We start from the raw sequence: 18,437 nt of genomic DNA, 5'->3' as shown, positions 1-18,437 counted from the left end.
TTTATCAGGGCTGTTATGGTTTCGTATATGCCCTCATCTGCCTCTTTTGATAGTGGGTACTGGTTCACTGTAGGTAATATTGCACCCCTTTTCAACTTTATTTTTACTCCTCCAATGCTCTTTATGCAGCCCAGGTCATAGGACTGGTGGTCCACAGTGATGCTGGATTTGTATCCATGTCTTCCTCATAAAATGGTAGAGGGGTAGATGCAGGTGCCTCGAGAGCCATTGCCATTTTCAATGCTACTTGCTTATATGTCACTCTCAACCAGATGTCAACACTCATCATAAACACCATCTCTCCTTTTCCTTTGTTTTCTGAGAAAAGCTCTTCGTCACACACCTGCGTGAGCCTGCATCCCTCAGCCAGTGCTATTACTGCTCTCCATGCTCTCCCTTCCCTGTCTTGGGAATGTACTGCGATGTAATCTGCAGTTGCCATGATGCTCTCGATGCTCACCGAAAATCACCTTCCCCTCTAGTTCACTAGCTGGTGTCTCAGGCCTGAACAAATATGCTGCTGGTCTCCTCCAAATCTTGCCTTCTATTCCTGGCATCCATGCGAATGCCATGTCTGTTTGATATTGGAACATTTCGCCATCCACAGGCTCAGCTCGAGCTACTGTTTGGACACAGTAAGCTTGCAGTATTTGTCGTTCAGTAAGCATGTTTATTCCTGGTGTGGAGCAAATTATGCCATTCTCCGTGAAGGAGATCATCATATTTAATCTGCTCATTATGTCCCTTCCAAGTATGTTCACTGGCGACGCCTTTGAATACAGGAGTGGGACAGACATGTCATAATCTCCTATAGATAAGGAGATGTTATCAGTAAAGGGAACCAACCCTCTAGCCCCAGAGAATCCTTGAGTGTTCATGGTCTCGCCTGACATTTTAAATTTACCCTCCCTTATGCAAGACCTAGTTGCCCCGGTGTCAACAAGGAAGGAACATTTTTTGTCACCTATCGCTTCCTGAATGCGTGGTTCCTCTGCACTATTAGGTGTTATCGACAGGATGGAACACATCAAAGACGTCTGTGGGCTGTCCTATTGTGGGTACAGTGACTGACCGCTTCCAGTGCAAGGGTTGTGTCCCAAGACGGTCACCCTCCCTAACTGTGTCTGTTGCAGTGGTGTATCAATGGTTGTCAATTGATTGTCCTGCATTTGGGTGAGCTGCTGTACTGGTTGCACCTGGTGCTGTTGTGTAGCTACCACCTGTTGCTGGTGTGGTGTGTATGTCTGTACCTGTTGTTGTGGTGCAGCGTAGTGTTGTATCTGCTGCTGCGGTTGTTGTGGTGATGTCTGCTGTTGCGTGTTGCTCTGTTGTATTCCCTGCTGTTGCTGGCAAACCTGTTGCTCCCCCATAGGCCCTGTGGCCCCTGTTCTCCCCAGGCTGGTGGGGTGTGCCTCATTCTACATGTGCGCGACATGTGTCCGCCCATCCCACAAACCCAGCATACAGGTGGTTCCCTGGCCTGCCATGGGAAATTTCCCGTATTGTCTTGGTACCCTTGCTGCCCATTGGGGTAGTAACTTCGAAATCCTCCCCCTTGCTGTTGTGCATGTTGTCCATACCCTCTCCCTCACATCATGCCGCCCCTCCCCCGGAAGTTGTTATAATGTCCATTTCCCAGTGGCATGTATCCTCCCCCTGTGGGAGCCGTGTATGGTGGGGGTGGTGGCATCTGTTGTGTTATAAATTGTGGTGGTTGCGGTAATGGTGCTATTTGTTGTTGTGAGGGATCTTGTGCAGCCACTACTTGCGTGGGGGTTGGTGCCAGTACTACTGGTGTAGTTATTAGTGCTCCTTCCATAGTATATTTGGTCAGTTTTTTCTGCACTAATTTTGCCTCTTCTGCCTTCCTTTCTTCTTCCTTTTGTTTCATCTTTTCTTGCCACATTCTACAGTGGTGTACTATTGTTAGTTGTATTTCCGGCCAGGCCTTAGCTTCCATTCCCACTGTTTTCTTCAGCTGTCTCTGTACTGCCTCCGGGAGTCCTTGTACTAGTATATGGTAAAAAAATGGCCAGTGTTTTGTCCCATTTCTCCCGAGTTTCCAAACGCCACTTCTCCTTAATCTCCTGGATGTAATCAACAGGATCTTCATTCTCACGCATCTTGCGTGACGTAATGGCTCCTATGTCTGATGTGTCTGGGTACTGGACCCTCAGGGCCTGCCATAATGCATGCCTGCAGTTGGCAAATGGCGAACCGTCATGTGACATGTTTGTTATTTTAACCCCGGGGAAGCCTGCCCTCTTCCAAATGTCATCTGCTGCATCCCCCAATATTGATATTAATAGTGCCTTCACATTTCCCACTGCTAGCCTCACACGTCCCGCAGTGTGTTTTTCCATCTCATATATCCACTTTCCTGCTCCTCTGCTTAGGGATGGGAGCCTGCATTTTATATTCTCCTTGTCAGCATGCTTCCAGGGTACATATTGCGGTCTGGCCCCTCCCCTCTCCAATAGTGGCATTAAATTGTAACCCATTTGTTCCCCCCGTGGCCGTGGGGTACAATCGACGCACTCCTCCTCTTCCTCTGTGTCAAGTAAACCTGATGCCATATCTATATTACCATTGCTTGTCGTGTCTTCTCCTTCGTTTCTCCTCCCTCCCCTATTACTCTCTTGTTTCACCGCAGGTGTGGGTGGCCGTTCTTCCTGCTTGCGTCCTGGGAGATCTCTGAGCCTGCCGATGTATGGTGTGTGTTTAGGTGTGGGTGTGGGTGGGCGTGTTGGGCGTGATAATGTGGATGTTACTGCGTGTGTTGTTCCTCCTGCCACTTCTCTTACCTGTTCTTCACTTTTCTTCTCTTCTTCCCTCTTCCTGCATGCCCATGGTGATTCCCCGTTAGTGCGTGTGATGTACAATTTATCTAAGCTCTCCCTACTGCCACTTCTTCCTTCTTTCCCTATACCCTCTTCTTCCTCGCTGCAAAATTTGTCCAGGAGCGACAACCCCCATTCTGTCCTTTTCCCCCTTACTGTCACTGTTTTTAAGTCTATCAAATCCATTCCTTTCTGTTCGCCTCCACTATTTGCTGCCCCATGCGTTGATGTTGTAGCCACTTCTGCATCCCGGCGCACGTATGTTCTTACCCCATGCTCCACTCTCCTTCCCCTGCTCTCCTCGTCCTTCTTCTCCATTATTTCCCCACCTATTTCCTCTCTCTTCTTTTTCAGTTCCTCCATCACCTTGTTACGCTCACCTGGTTCCCACGGGGGCGTCGACCGGAACTGGGCCGCTGTTATTTCCACCAGCGTGACGTGTAGCGCTGAGATGACTGACTGGACTGGCCCGCTCAGCCTAGTTTGTCTGGCTCGCAAGAATATTCTTCGGCAAAGGAGAAGAGGAATTAACCACCCGTGGAATTGAGTGTCAACCCACCTTCCCCACTCCCGTTGTCTTCCCACTGATCACTCTTGATGTCCCCTCCTTAGTCTCACCTGATGGTTTGGAAGGATGAGCTCTCCATCCTGCGTCGACTGCAGGGTCGCATTGATGACCAGTTACTTCACTGGCGTAGAGGAATTGGTGAGTTCCAGTATTGACTCAAAAGTCCAATTGTTCATAAGAGTTCAAATGTCTGCTCTTCACTCTGTCCAATTCCTTGCAAGTTGCCGATTAATCCACTCGAAGATTTCCAAATGGCACTCGGTAAGATTCAGATAAGTCTATTGTGTTTTTCCCCTTAGGGGCCGGGGTACGGCGATGAAGCAGAGTTGACTGTGCCGACCCGAGATGAGGTGAGACCCCCGTGGTAAATCAGGTAAGTTTTGTGGGGGGTAACTGGTATTGTCCTTGCTTTCTCCCCTTAGGGGCCGGGGTACGGCGATGAAGCAGAGTTGACTGCGCCAACCCGAAATGAGGTGAGTACCTCCCGTGGTAAATCAGGTAAGTCCTTGGGGGTAGCTTGTGTGGCCTTAGAGAGTCCCCTTGCTCATCTTGCTGTCTTTGTCTCCTTAGGTGTCGGAGGGCGGCCGTGAGATGGAGAGAGCGTGATGGAATGCTGAAGTACCGCCAAGCAGGTGAGTTCAGCGCAGCGCCGTAGGAATGCGAAGCGATGCTTCAAAGACTTCTGTCTTTCAGTTCCGTGGCGAAATGGATCAGGATTCAGGTAAGGATTAAAGTTAAAACTCCTGTTCTAACCTTTATCCTTTTTGTCTTCTTGTTTCAGAAGTCCCAGGACTGAAGCGGGGGTGGCTGAAGACTGGAGCTGCTGAAAACACGGTGAGCGTTACGCTGCAGCAAGCAGAATAACGCGAAGCACGTGTGGCTGTCCAGGCGTGGTTTAAATAGCCTTGGAAGAAGATCCAGGTAAGTATTCTTCCACAGCCCCACCCAAGTAACAAAATAGTCCCTTCAGTAAAATAGTCCCTCCTAAACCTCATTTGTCTTGAGTCTTCATGCAGCATGGTCTGCCTCAGGTGAGTGTGCAGCATGGTCTGCTTCAGGTAAGTTATCAATAATGAGCCTGGCACCCATGGCGCCAGGACTGACTTTATCTTTAACTGGGGCTTTTGGGCATGCTCCAAGTGGCATGATGCCTGCTTCCGGGGCTGCTGGGACTGGTCTGGTCTTCCGGGGGCAGGCATCATGACAGCCTCACTACTTACCCTTGCTAATATCCTTTCTTCCTCTCTCTTCCTCTCCCATTTCTCTTTTTCCCTTTTTAATATATCTTCTATTACTTTACCTTCTTCATATTTCCTGGTGCTTTCAGACAGTATTTTCTTCTTCCATAGTTCCATTTCCTTTTCCTTCTCTTCCTCCCTTCTTTTCATGTCACGCTGTTCTGCTTGGTACACCCGTTCTGCTATTGCCTTCATCTTCTCCGCTTCCCTCTTCCTCTCTTCTGTACGCTCCTTCATTCTTTCCTGCTCATCTCTACTCTCCTTCCTTTCCTTCCTCCTTCCTCGTATCCCTTGCTCGAACTGCACTCCGCTCATCCCTCAATTCAGCTAATCTTTCCTCCAACCTCTCCTCCTCTTCCTGTGACAGCTCTCCTTCTCTCGTGTTACTCACCTCACCCCCTGTCTGAGTACTACCTTGGTCGTCCTTATGCATTCTCCTCACTACATCTTCTTCTTCTCCTGTTAATGTCCTTCGCAGCTTTAGGAGCACCTGCGCTGCTATCCATTCATCTTGTCCTACGTTCGAGATGTGTTCCTCACTGCTTTTCCCTCCCTTTGTGCGCGCCTGCGTGCAACTCAAACCCACGTGCTCGTCACCTCCTCCCCCCTCTGGTAGCTACCTGTAGTGGTATATGGTGGAGGGCTGTATGCTGGGTTTGAGTACCCCTCAGCTGCCGTCAATTGTTGCCTTGCTGCTTCTCGTAACTCCGTCACTGGATACAACCCACCTTCCTCCTTCTTCACTACCTTCGCTAGGGGCATGTCTTCTGTCCCTTCTTTCTTTACTTCTACTTCGTGTGCGGTGCCAGGCCTTTCGTCCCCCTTTCTGTCTCTTTCCGCGCACTGTGCGTCACTAGTCGCCGTCCCCTCGTTCCCCTCGTTCCCCTCTTCCTCCTTAATCTCTTTGCCCTCCTTTTTTTCTTTGCTTCCCTTTTCCTCTGCCGTTCCTTCCACGGTGAACATTCCGGTTGGTCCTGGCAGGGATCCCTGGAACATTCTCCATAACTTAAATACCTCCACGTGATGTGCTAACTTCTTCCCTTTGTACATGTTGTGTATATGTGTCAGCAGCGAGTGTTGGACGTATGGTTCAAAACTGCCGTTAGGCGGCCATGGTGTCGTCATTTTGTTGTCTGTTCCTTGTGTCCATTCTATGCTATATTAAGTTTCTCCCTGTGAGGGGATAGCGTCTTGCAAATATGTTGGAGGGGGGTAGTCAAAGTGTTCCCCCACCCTCCAGATCCGATCCGTATGACATGGTTATACTGCGCTTTTAACTCTCCTCAGCACAACCTTCGTTACCTGGCCCCGTAGATTGGGGACTTTCGACTGTCCACTAAAAAGTAAAGCAATTACAAATATACAGTCCTTCTCCTCTGTTTGTTTTCCTCTTTTGATACCGCTGGTACGGCCCCCTGCGGCTGCGGCACACGAAGCCCCCTGTGGCTGCGTGCCCTGTGTGACGTGCCTGTACAGCCGCCCCACCTTTTCCACTGCCCTCTTCTCCCACCTTACTCAGCGTGACCGGCGTTCTCCGTGCGCGGTCACTTTTCACCCTTCCCATATTTGGGGTGGCCGGTGTTCTCCGTGCACAGCCTCCCCACCTCTGTTATGCCGCCCTTACCCTCTACTTACTCCCCCACCACCCGTCGAACAACGCGATGTGGTCGAAGTGTCTTATGAAGGCCCTACGGGCGACGTCACCAGCCTCTTCAAACTATTACCGGTAAGATCTTTAGAACATTAAGAGAGTGCGCAATATGTTTTAACTTCTTGTCCCCGTTAACCCCACAGCTGTCCTCTTGTTACGCCCGGAACAAGGTAACCAACAATGAACTCTTATAATCAGACTGCGCACTCTGCGTCGCCTCGCGTGTGACACACCCCTCGCCGGGGGGGCTTAAACAGCCAATTATCTTCCGCACTTGGCAACAATCTAGCTACCTCCTACAGGAAAACATCATCTATCTGTCGAGCTTTAACACTCGATCAATAGGGATCCTCGTCTATTCATTGATCAAAAACGCCAATTCATAGGAAAGCCACACACCCCCTCTACAGGTGCCCACGATCTAGACCACTCAGTGCCTACGAGCAACCGTGCGTGGTGCCTTCTGGCTCCACCACCCTGCTTCCGTGACGTGGTAGAGGACGGCCCTCGTGCCTGCCCTGCTACCACTCGCTCGTCTATCAACACTTATTAATCAAATCTTTGCAACACACTGTAATAATACCTCCCCCGCCCTTATTACAATTCCTCCCCCCTCCCTCACAATATCACATTGCTTGTTGGGTGTGCCATACTCACCAAGTTCTCTTCAAAAGGGGACAGCGGCAGAGGGGGCCTCCCCGAAACGAGAGCCCTTGGAATAAAACCTTCAGGGATAGACCTTAAAGATCTCAGCAGTGCCTCCAACTTGTCGGTGTGATTATCCCGGGGCCCCCAAAAGGAGTATGAGACACTCACAAAGAGCAAGGTGGTTCTGCTGTTTATTATAACAAGGGCAGGGATGGGCCTCGGACCGTACGCGTCCGTCGAGACTCTCACTCTTAGTGGGGCTCGCAGGCCCTTTTTACAGTAGTATGATGCGCTATCTGCGTCACCTGGGAAAGTTAGCAAAAACCTATCGCCACTCTGGATTGCTTCCCCGAGCAGTAGGGTTAGTATAGGGTACATAGGGAGAAGGATATTAGTGGTTAAGGATGAGTCAGGTGGTACACTTGTGCTGTCCCTAATATTTGTTACTTCAGAATTGCTACAGGGGACCCCTGGTGATTGGTTAATACTAATGGTGTCAGTGATGTGCCCCCGGTGTTCTGATTGGTTCTCCCGTGAGCCTCCACGCCTGGGACCATCGTCGTTCCCAGCTCGCGGTGTACCTGTCATTAGCAACAATGTGCAACTATGTGTTTGTGCAGGCAACGGACAGGTCTGCTCATAGGCTTGTGAGCGGGTCGTTCCCATCACCGTAGGTGTCCATCTTGCCGCTTTGTTGTTGCAACCTGTGTCCCAGACGTGGGACCCAGGCGACTTCCTGTCTCGTGGGCCTGGCACTTTGTCAGATCGGTTTGGTCACGTGTGGCGAGACGGTAGCTGGAGCAGAATTCTAAGCATTAGATTTGTATTTCGCTTCTGTGGGCTTGGCTTTTTTTCAGGTATAACCTTGGCGCTGGGCTGGTAGCATGCGAATTGCAACATCGTGGCCTTGGCTGTGAGCTCTCGCTGGGGCTCGTTCTGCGTGATCAACACTTGTACTCTTTCTCTGAGAGGATTTTCATGGCGAGGCTCTTGCTTGCGGCCTACTCGGGCCTAGTTCATGAGTGGCGGTACATAATCCATTGTATGGAGGTTGTGGGTTGACAGGGCGCCACAAGCAGTGTTAGGTATACAGGATGGTGTTGTCGTAGGGCAAGTGGCGGGAGAAGCGTCAGCAAGCGTATACACAAGCTCTTCAGGCGTCTTGCGTTTCTGCATTACTATTAAAAGGGCCTATATGAAAAATAAAAACGATGCACGTCAGTGGGTGTGTCAGTCACCTACGTCATAGCACTGTGTATGTTCTTCGTGTAGGTTGGTGTGTGAGTGACTAGTGTTCATGGTGACACGTGTGTTCTTTGGCAGTTTGGCTATGTCGTTATGTCATCTCTAACGATGTGGATACTTGGGGCTGTTGTTTTAGTCGAGCTCATCCATGCCGCAGGTGTCGGCTTGAGTCGGACAGGCTGGTGGGCATACCCTTATGTTCCTGAACCAGGGTATTTTGTCATCTGGTAGATAGACGAACTCGTCCCGTGGGGGGTGTCTGGGTCGTGATCCTCTAGGCCATGGTCTGGATGAGATTGGGGGGAGGGTGTTTTCGCATGCTCCCACTTCACTTCGTATCAATCTTACACCTCTTTTACAACCAGCTCACTATACTATCGGCCAGGGTTTTAGACTTGTTTATTTTTTAATTTTTTTTCAAACCTCAATGCTTACAAGTTATGTCAATGCACAAATCTTATCAAAACATTTTAAACATTTTAGTTAGTATTCACAGACATGAACAACACCTTGAAACATAGCACATAGCGCATGCAACAGATAGCACAAACAACATAAACTCTCCCTCCCTTTTCCCTTGTACTACCTAATACCCTTATCTTCGGTTTGTACCTCTTCCTGACTACCCGGTACCTTTAAAGAGTTCCCTCCCTAGACCTTGTCTTCACCCAGGTCCGAAGGAAGAGGAAGAAAAAATAGGAGAAAAACAACATAAACTCTCCCTCCCTTTTCCCTTGTACTACCTAATACCCTTATCTTCTGTTTGTATCTCTTCCTGACTACCCGGTACCTTTAAAGAGTTCCCTCCCTACACCTTGTCTTCACCCAGGTGCGAAGGAAGAGGAAGAAAAAGTAGGAGAAAAGCGTTTCTAAATACTACTCCGAGCCTCCCTTCGAGACACCTGCGTTTCCACCTTATTTCTCCACATATGTATCATGTACTAATCGAGATAGCACTATGCGGGCCGCCTTCCACTCCCCAAAGGGGATAGAATCCCCTTATCCTCTTTTCACCTTTTACTTCTGTCACTGTCCCAAAGGCCATATGCGATAGGAGAAGAATAGAATAGAATATAGAACAGACCCAAAACCCTGAGAAGTCCCCAGAATGCACTTTAAACACTCCCTATGAGAGTCAAATAGGACACACCCCCGAGGGGAATGAGACCAAGACCAAGTGCGTGTGATATCAAAAAATCTTTATCTAAAATAGGGTAAGCAAAATCTACTTTGCAAACTCTGAGAGCGCTCTACCGAAAACATGTTACAGTTCAGTTTTAAGACAACATTTCGTCATCAGTGACGGGGAGGCCTAGGGGGCACATGGGAAGTGGGGATTGGTTGCTAAGGGCTGGCGCTTATAGCCTCGATAGGTTAATGCTTGATGATTGTCGGAGGCTCATGCGATGACGCTTCTTGGGTCATCGGGCTGGCATGCTGTTCCAGACAGTTCTCAAAATGATACACATCGAGTTATCTAACAATTGCTAACATTTGCCCTTGTGGCCACACATACTCATTCATCTGACAATTACGAATCATTATGTCCTGCAAAGCTACAAAGCCATTAATCTAACATCAGAAGAGAATAGACTGCATGGTTCACATTATTTATCCCAGGTTAGAGGTTAAGGGATCCTTGACGGCTCTGGTGTTAGATCTATTAGTGAACAGGTCGACAACAAGTTATTGCACTCTAAGACACATTTGTTCAAAGGCCCATAGATTAGAATAAAGGGTTCACTTGGAATGTTCATCTGGTACTTCAAATGGGGACACAGGAATGGAGTGTACATCACAGATAGACACCAGGTCATGAGCAATATATATCATAGTGGTAGCAGGTTTTATTACGAGGTAAGGGTCAGTTTATCCAAACACCATTGTATAACCCTCTGGTTCATCTTGGCATGGTGAGCTGAGGGGAGGGGCGTTGGGCTCGTTTAAGGTGCAGCCCCATGTTGCATGAAGAGACAGGTTTTTTACTTATAGGCTTTGACACACATTCATTACAGTGGGATTATTCCATCCACGGCATGTGAATACTTAGCTATTATTTCACACTTTTAGGCATGTGGTTACTTCAAACTAAAATGAGATAGCTTGTGCTTACACATGCAGTTTTATATTTGCTTGTACGTTTTACTACTATAATATATTTCTATCACACATCTAATATATAGATTGTACTACGCTCTGTTATATCTCGCACTTATAAAAATGGATCTTGATGGAATTACTACATTTATACATGTCTCGTGCAACGGGACGAAATGCTGTTATTTATTATAATTCTCTTAATACTCCACACGCGGTAAAGCAATTCATGAACAACCTATTCTTGAATGGGTGGTTTTAAAAGGGAATGTACTTTTCACATATTGAGGCGTGAGCAAACATTACATACTGGAGAGTTGCTATCAGTTATTCAGGCATATTCAAAGAGTATGGGGGTGGTGTTCTTTATGGCCTGGGTCTGCATGTTGGGGGCAGGTTTATAGAGACAAATGACTTTCTGCAGCCAGGCCTTGAGCGGGGCCGAGGCTGGGACAATGAGGTAAGATGGAAGACAGAAGATACAGTGACGAGAAATCCGTGAGCAGCGGCGGCTTCGCTACACGGTTCTGCCCAATATTGACACCAGCTGTTTGTATAAGGGTAGACCCCATCTCTCCAAAATACTGTGTGAATTTGCTACGCAGGGGCCGAGTTCTTCTCCTGTAGCCCTCATACAGAGCGCAGCCGCACTGGTGGCTGAGGCGCAGTGACACCGACTGTCATGATTCTCCCGCCCTGGAGACTGGGCTGAGGCCGGTGGGTGTGCAAATGGATTGCTGCAGCCTGCTGCGCATGCTGCTGTGGTGCGGGCAATATTATTCCTGCTGTGGAGGCGGGTGGATGTGAGGTGCCTGCCCTGTGGACTGGAGGCCGAGCTGGCAGAGGCACCGTGGACTGGGCACCCGGCCGGCCTGTCATGGATTCCTGAGCGCTCTGGGGGCGGAGAGCTACGTGACCTGCCCTGCTGGGGTGCCAGTGGGCTGGCACGCAGTGAGCCGTGTGTGCCCAGCTCTGGCTCCGGGCAGCATCTTCGGCTTCCAGCACTGCTGCTGGCAGCTAGAAAACTGAAATACTTCGGCCCCGCCATCTGGCGGCCACGGGCTGGGAGGCCCACAAGACCAAACACTCAGGTAGACTAGCCCGCGGGGAACATCGCCTGGCTCCCGCCTGCCGACACTATAGCGCACTACCCTCCCACCCCCGCTGCTGTGATACCCTCTTGAGGCGCTGGATTGGACTGGCTCGCCCGATCCCTGTTCTCCTGGCTGCCTCTCTGTGATGCTGCCGCCTTGACCGCATTGTCCTGAATCACCAGGCAGTTTGGGCGGACCACCGAGTTGCCGGCCTTCCTCACATCGCTCCGGCCTGCTGTTGTATGTGGGCCTTCTCAACGGACTACCTGCCCCCAAAGCACTGCATACATACTGTATTTGGTCCTTTCTACTATGCTGGGCCTGCCAGGCCGTATATCATGAGCAACGGGTCTTGAGCATGCTGTGCAGCAGGGGGTGAACGTGCCCCAGTACTCTGCCATACGAACCCTCTGCTAGCTCCCTGCTCTATGGTGACTCTCCTGAAAATTTTCGCTGAGCCCATTGCTTTCCATGTTGTTGGTACTTTATTGGGCCTGCGCCCTGCTTTTAGGGGCACCTGCCAGAACACTTGGCTCCTGGGAGGCTCACACTCTCTGACACTCTTTGTGTCTAGGGCCCCACTGTCTACTCTTCCTCTACTTGTTTCACCACCTTAGGGTGTGACGGTGTGGCGCCACTATCTTCCTATTCCCCCCCTGCCACTGGGCCGGCTGTCCTGGCTGGGGGCAACCAACAAAAGTGTTAATCCTCACCTGCACCTGTCGGCCCATAACTGCCCCCATACCTCTGTGAAGCCGTATCATTGACAATTTACTGGTACGCCCTACCCGCCAGCAGCACCAAGCAACCTCTCCTAACCCCTGCCCACTACAAAGCTGTCCGCCAGATTCCCAGATGGGGGTGGCGCCCTGGCCCAGGTGGCCATAGCTGGCCCCTGCTGACAGACTTCAATCCCACCGTGCCCACACACGTAGATTCACCACCTTGCCTGCATAATCTGGGGACAATAGGCGCACTGCACCTGGTACAGAAAGCTCTGATCGCACAGATCATGTCCAACAGATCCCGGGCACTGGAAAGGTCGGCGCCAAGGACAAGTTTGCCAAGGCAGTGCCCAGGACTGAACCGGGCCAATCCTCAGACGGCCAGGAAGATGGGATCATCCCACAGAATGCGCCCACCCCCGACCTCACCGCCATGATGGAGTCCATGGCTAAAAACTTTGCTTCCTTCCACGAAAAGCTGGACCATATAAACGCAAACGTAGCATCACTCAAATCTCAACTGGACCAGGCCGGAACCAGAATTACGGAAGCAGAATCTAGGATTAGTGCAAATGAGGATGTGCTACACTCCCTCCAGAATACAGTTGCCTCCCTTAGGCGCAACATGAAGTTCGTGAAGGATAAATGCGACGATTTAGAGTCCAGATCCCGCAGGAACAATGTTCGAATTATAGGGGTTCCGGAGAATGCTCTCAAAGGCTGGATGGAGCTGGCAGTCGAGAACCTGATCAAAGAATTGCTGGGCAATCCCGAGTTATCTCCCTTTTTCACCGTCGAGCGGGCCCACCATGCACTGACCCCAAGGCCCAAAGCCGAGATTTCCCCAGACCCATCATTGCAAAAATTCTGAGCTACAGGTATAGGGACCAGGTCCTGCGACTTGCCCGGGAGAAGGGGGAGCTGTGCCTGGACTCCCAAACCATTTGAATTTCCCCCGACTTTTCAGTGGGCGTGCAACAAGAGAGACGCCAATTCAATGGAGTGAAAAAGATGCTAAGGGAACGGAACATCCCCTATGCAATACTATTTCCAGCGCGCCTCAAGTACACCTTCAGAGGTAAGCTATACTTTTTCACAGTCCCCAACGAAGCTGTGAAGTTTATAGAAGCACACATGCCACCTAACAGCCGGGCTGATGACATTATGGATAATGACTAACTGGCAACAGACAACATCTGATCCCCCTGGTTCTCGTAGACTTGTATTCTTCAGTGTCCGGGTCGATGGTAGCAATGGTACCCGCTGACTCCCCAGCACACGTACGAATGGCGTACGGTATCCTGGGCTGCCTTGCCATAGGTGGGCCTCATGCAGGGGGCCCCTATGCTTTTCAGTTACCAAAGCTATGTGAGACGAGCTGGTATTGGCTTCTTATTGCTACGTTATATCATGACTGTAATGATTGAAATGTCTATCTATTGTAGGCTGGCAATGTCACAATCTTCATTATTCACTGCTCTGTAATGACGCAACCATACTGTGGTGGCGTTAGCTGCCTGTCATGTGTTTTACATGTGGGAATCCACCATTTCTGTTAGGTTGGCCGCAGGACGACTGCTCACCCCATTGTGGCCGCGTCCAAGCCTCTACAGGGTTTGTTGGGTACATGCCCTGGCTGGGCTGTCTAAACTCCGCCGCACTATCCTGCAGATGATTTAATGTACTATGGCTGAACAGTCAGGAGACCATTACATACATGCAGTCCCAGATACAGGAAATCAGGCTATTCCAGCTGTATGTGTTACGTGCATCCCGGGCAAATGGGACTTGCCCAGTAGACAGCAAATTGTAGGTTAGGATGTATGAGTTATCGCCATAGCAATGCCCCACTGCTACTTCTTGAGACTGCACGTCTGTTTATTGAGAAATGGGACATGCCATCGTCTGCTTATTCACTGTACCCTAAAATAAGAACATCAGGTTATTGAAACATGAGTTCAAACCAACATCTTAATCTTAGGGTCTACCACCCTATCTTTAATGTCTCACTATAAAATAAGGGAGACCACAGTTGCCACAATATACAACAAGTAGTGTTACCACTACACCCCCTTAGAAGTCGGCAACACGGCAGCGGCGCTCCCCACTGCACCTGCAATGGTTCTTTTGGAAGCTGCTCAGGGAGGCGAGTAAAAAACACTGCTAGTTGGGGAAGGGCGGTGAGTGTGGGGTGTGGAAGAGTTGGGGAATGCTATGCAAAAAATGGCAGAGGGGATGCGACACTGCGCACAGCAGGCAGACAGCAGGTTCTTACAGCTTGCAGGCTCCCCCACATACAATGCTATATTAGTCCACAGCGACAAGTGACATGAGATTAACCTTGAGATGATGTCATGGCTGTACGGATAATGTCTTGGAACATCCGGGGGATAGGTAACTACACCAAGGCCCGTAGAATCGCTGCTTATGCCCAAAGATATGGCATATAGATACTGTTACTACAAGAGACTCATTCCCAAGGCCACCTTACATCATGCCTTGCACAATCCTGGGGACCCAGTAGATTTTACACCACATATTCCACACAATCTTGAGGGGTCCTAACACTGATACACAAGTCGGTTAAGTTCATGCTGAAAAGGAGATACATCAACTCAGAGGGACAATATGTCATTCTACACTGTGTTATAATGGGTACAGAATACCTGCTGGTGAACACATATTGGCCAAACGTGGATACCCCTGACTTCTTTGATACAGTGGCCTCACTGTTGATGCGGTTCGTTGGCGCACCAATTATATGGGGGGGACATGAATCTGATATTGGATCGTGATTTAGACAGGACATGGACTGCACCTAGGTCTCTATCACAAGCTGCTAGGAGACTACACCCGCACATCATATTGCTTGGCCTGTACGACGTGTGGAGAACTCTCCACCCCCTAGACCACAAGTACACTTACTATTCCTCTGTGCACGCCAGCTCGTCAAGGATAGACCTATTTTTAGTAACAGGGAGGATGGTGGGCTGCGTGGTAGATGCTCAAATACCCGTACACTGTCTGACCACACTCCAGTGATGATGCAGGTCGAGCGGTGCCTTGCTCCACCGGCCCGCTCTACCTGGTGCTTCAAGTCCGAGGCACTGCTGGACATAGTCTTTAAGGCGGAGATCCTCTCGGACATAAAAACATTCTTCGAATGCAATGCAGAACAGGACACCACCACGGTGGTCCAATGGGAGGCCTTCAAAGTATACATAAGGGGAATGTCCATCTCCCGCGAGGCCGGGGTATTAAAAACTATAAGGAGAGATCTACATCGATCTGAGGTAAAACTCAAAGACCTGGAACGGGATTACGCGACTGCATCTAGCCCCCTTATATTGCTGCAAATCAGGAAAGAACTTGAGGTATTTGAATCACATGCTCTAGGAGAGGGACACTACCTGTCCCGCCCCTGTGCAGCAAGGAAATATGGTAAAGGTGATCGACCTGGGTGGACACTGGCGAGGTTGGTTAGAGCAGAGGATGGCAGGGTCCAAATCGACTGCATTAGGGATGCACATGGCACTCAGCAATGGTCAGACCAACAGACACTAGAAAGGTTCTCCAATTTCTATACTGAATTATACACACCACCTCACAAGCACAGCATATGCGACATACAAGCACTGCTGGGCCAAATCCCCATGACATGCATATCCCAATCCACTAGAGAACAACTTGAAATGCTGATTGCACTTGAGGAAATAGTTACCGCCATAACCGACCTTTCCGAAGGGTAAGGCCCGGGACCCGACGGGCTCACTTCCCAATTTTATCAGGAGCATGTGGCGGTGCTGGCATCAAGGCTGCTAGAGGTCTGGTCTGAATCTCTTTCGAAGGTCCATCCTCCCTCCATCGCTATGCGAGACGATAATAACCATCCTACTCAAGCCTGGCAAACCCAGTGACGAGTGTGGCTCCTATAGACCACTTTCACTTATGAATATCGACACCAAGATATTTGCCAAGACCATTGCTAATAGGTTCCTTCCAATAATGCCCCATCTCGTACACGTGGACCAGAGTGGATTTGTTCCCGTCGATCGACAGCCCTCAATATAAGAAGGCTTTTTAGTGTCATGTCCACGATAGATCAAGGGTCTTATGCTGTTGCGGTCACGCTCGATGCCCAAAAGGCATTTGATATGGTGTCATGGCAATACATGTGGCAGGTCTTGGAGAGGATGGGAGTGGGTCCTTCCATGATACAATATATTAAATTATTGTATACGTGCCCCACGGCCAGAGTGCTAGTTAACTCCATATTGTCGCCACCCATCGTGCTACTTAGAGGCACTCGACAGGGCTACCCATTCTCCCCCATCCTTTTTGCTCTGGTCATCGAACCAATGGCAGACCATGTCAGTGCGAGGCACTCCCAGAAGGGCATACGCTTAATTGGGAACCCAGAAATAATATCATTGTACTCAGATGACGTGCTATTATAAGTTAGGGACCCAGCAACTCACCTGAACACAATCCTGCGAGATATAACGAAAATTGGTACCTTTCCGGATACACTATCAATTAATCCAAATCTGAGATATTCCCGCTCACTACCTCGACTCAAAAACCACTTTGTGAATACCCTTTCTGTTGGTACCCAGATGGCAACAAATACCTAGGAGTTCAGGTAGCGTTATCCAGGTTGACCTTGCTGACTGATAATTACACCGTGACCGCACAACAATTAGAATCGAAACTGCTGAGGTGGCGATCCCTACCTCTGTCGCTAGCTGGGAAATAATCCCTGATCAAGATGATATTGGTCCCTAAACTCCTGTATAACTTTGTTAATGTCCCAATATGGCCTGGGAAGGAATACTTCAGAAATCTACACAAAAATGTGCACCATTCCTATGGCAAGCAGGCGCGGTCTGGAAACAGTGGGAACACATGTCCTTACCATATGAAAGGGGGGGCCTCACCGCCTCCGGTTTAACCCTATATTGGTATGCAGCTCAAGCCCAACATGCTACGCACTGGCACAAACACCTGACAACACCACCCCATGTCAAACTTGAGAAACTGGCGACGCCCGAAGTGCACACCATGACCCTAGCCCTTTACTGTAAGTATGAGACTGAGGCAGCATCTGACCCCGTGGCATCCACACTATTAGCTTGCCACCGGCTTATCAACGTGTCGGCAGATCCACACCCCTACTACAGATGGCTCCCCATTTGGGAGTTCCCCGGACTGGAACCCACACATGACAAACTCCTCTCCCACCACTGGCAGGAATTGTGATACCATGCTCTACCTGATCTGTTCCCAGAGGGGAAATTAATTACTCCACAAACGTGTTGCCCTGGACACTCCGGCTCGGCATTAGAGATACTGCAATACTATAGGCTGTGTGCTGCGGTCTGGGCCATGTGGTCCTCAGAAACGCCTGAATTACAATACATATCTAACTCAGCTAATGGTCGTGGGATAGTCTCATCCATATACAAAATGCTACTGTCAAAGGCTCTGGACCAACCCCCCCAAACCCGTAGTGAGTGGGCTGGTGAGCTTGGTCTCAAGATCTCAGATGGCCTGTGGAGAAAGTTGTGCTCGCACACAGCAGATTCTCCCTCAGTTTCAGATTCAGATGCATGCAGTATAAACTTTTGAACAGGGTATATTACACCCCACACAAACTAAACTGGTTTGCCAGAGCTCAGACACATACCTGCCCTAGATGTCATATTGAACAAGCAGATCACATACATATATTCTGGTCATGCCCTGCGCTGAATGCATATTGGTCTGGGATTCTGGGGGCTCTCTCTGTGATTGTGGAAATTGAAGTGGATGCAGACCCGCTGAGCATACTATTTGGGGTCTGGGGCAATGAAGATGTCAAGAAAGTGTCCACGTTTTTAAATGTAAACAATATGGTGGCCAAGAAATGTATATTGCAGATTTGGAAACGCTCATCTCCACCTACGTTCATGATGTGGTTAAATGCACTCACTTGGACACAAACTTGTGAGGAGGAGTATATTGCAATGCTGCCGGCGCACTCACATCCCAAAAATGTATGGTCTGCATTCTGAAGCTACCTCCACAAACGAGCCGAAGAGGCACCTGACAGTCTCACCACTCTAGACTCGGTTAATAGTACTGAGACGTAGCTTAGCAACTCCACTCTGTGCCTGTTGTTCCATATGCAAAGTACACTATGCAATTGTGCTCTGGAACGTGATGTGCTCTTTGATATCTATGTAAATGCTTACTGCGTGTAACTGTTGTTAACCTCTGCCAACTAAAAATGAAAGTTTAAATAGAAATACAAAGAGAACCTTTCCTTGGTCTTCTTGAAACTCAAGTGACC

Source organism: Ambystoma mexicanum, chromosome 5p (genome assembly GCF_040938575.1).
Source record: "Ambystoma mexicanum isolate Mex_15411 chromosome 5p, UKY_AmexF1_1, whole genome shotgun sequence".
Lineage (NCBI taxonomy): Eukaryota > Metazoa > Chordata > Amphibia > Caudata > Ambystomatidae > Ambystoma > Ambystoma mexicanum.
The sequence above is the reverse complement of the archived record's forward strand: the minus strand, read 5'-3'. Positions refer to the sequence as shown.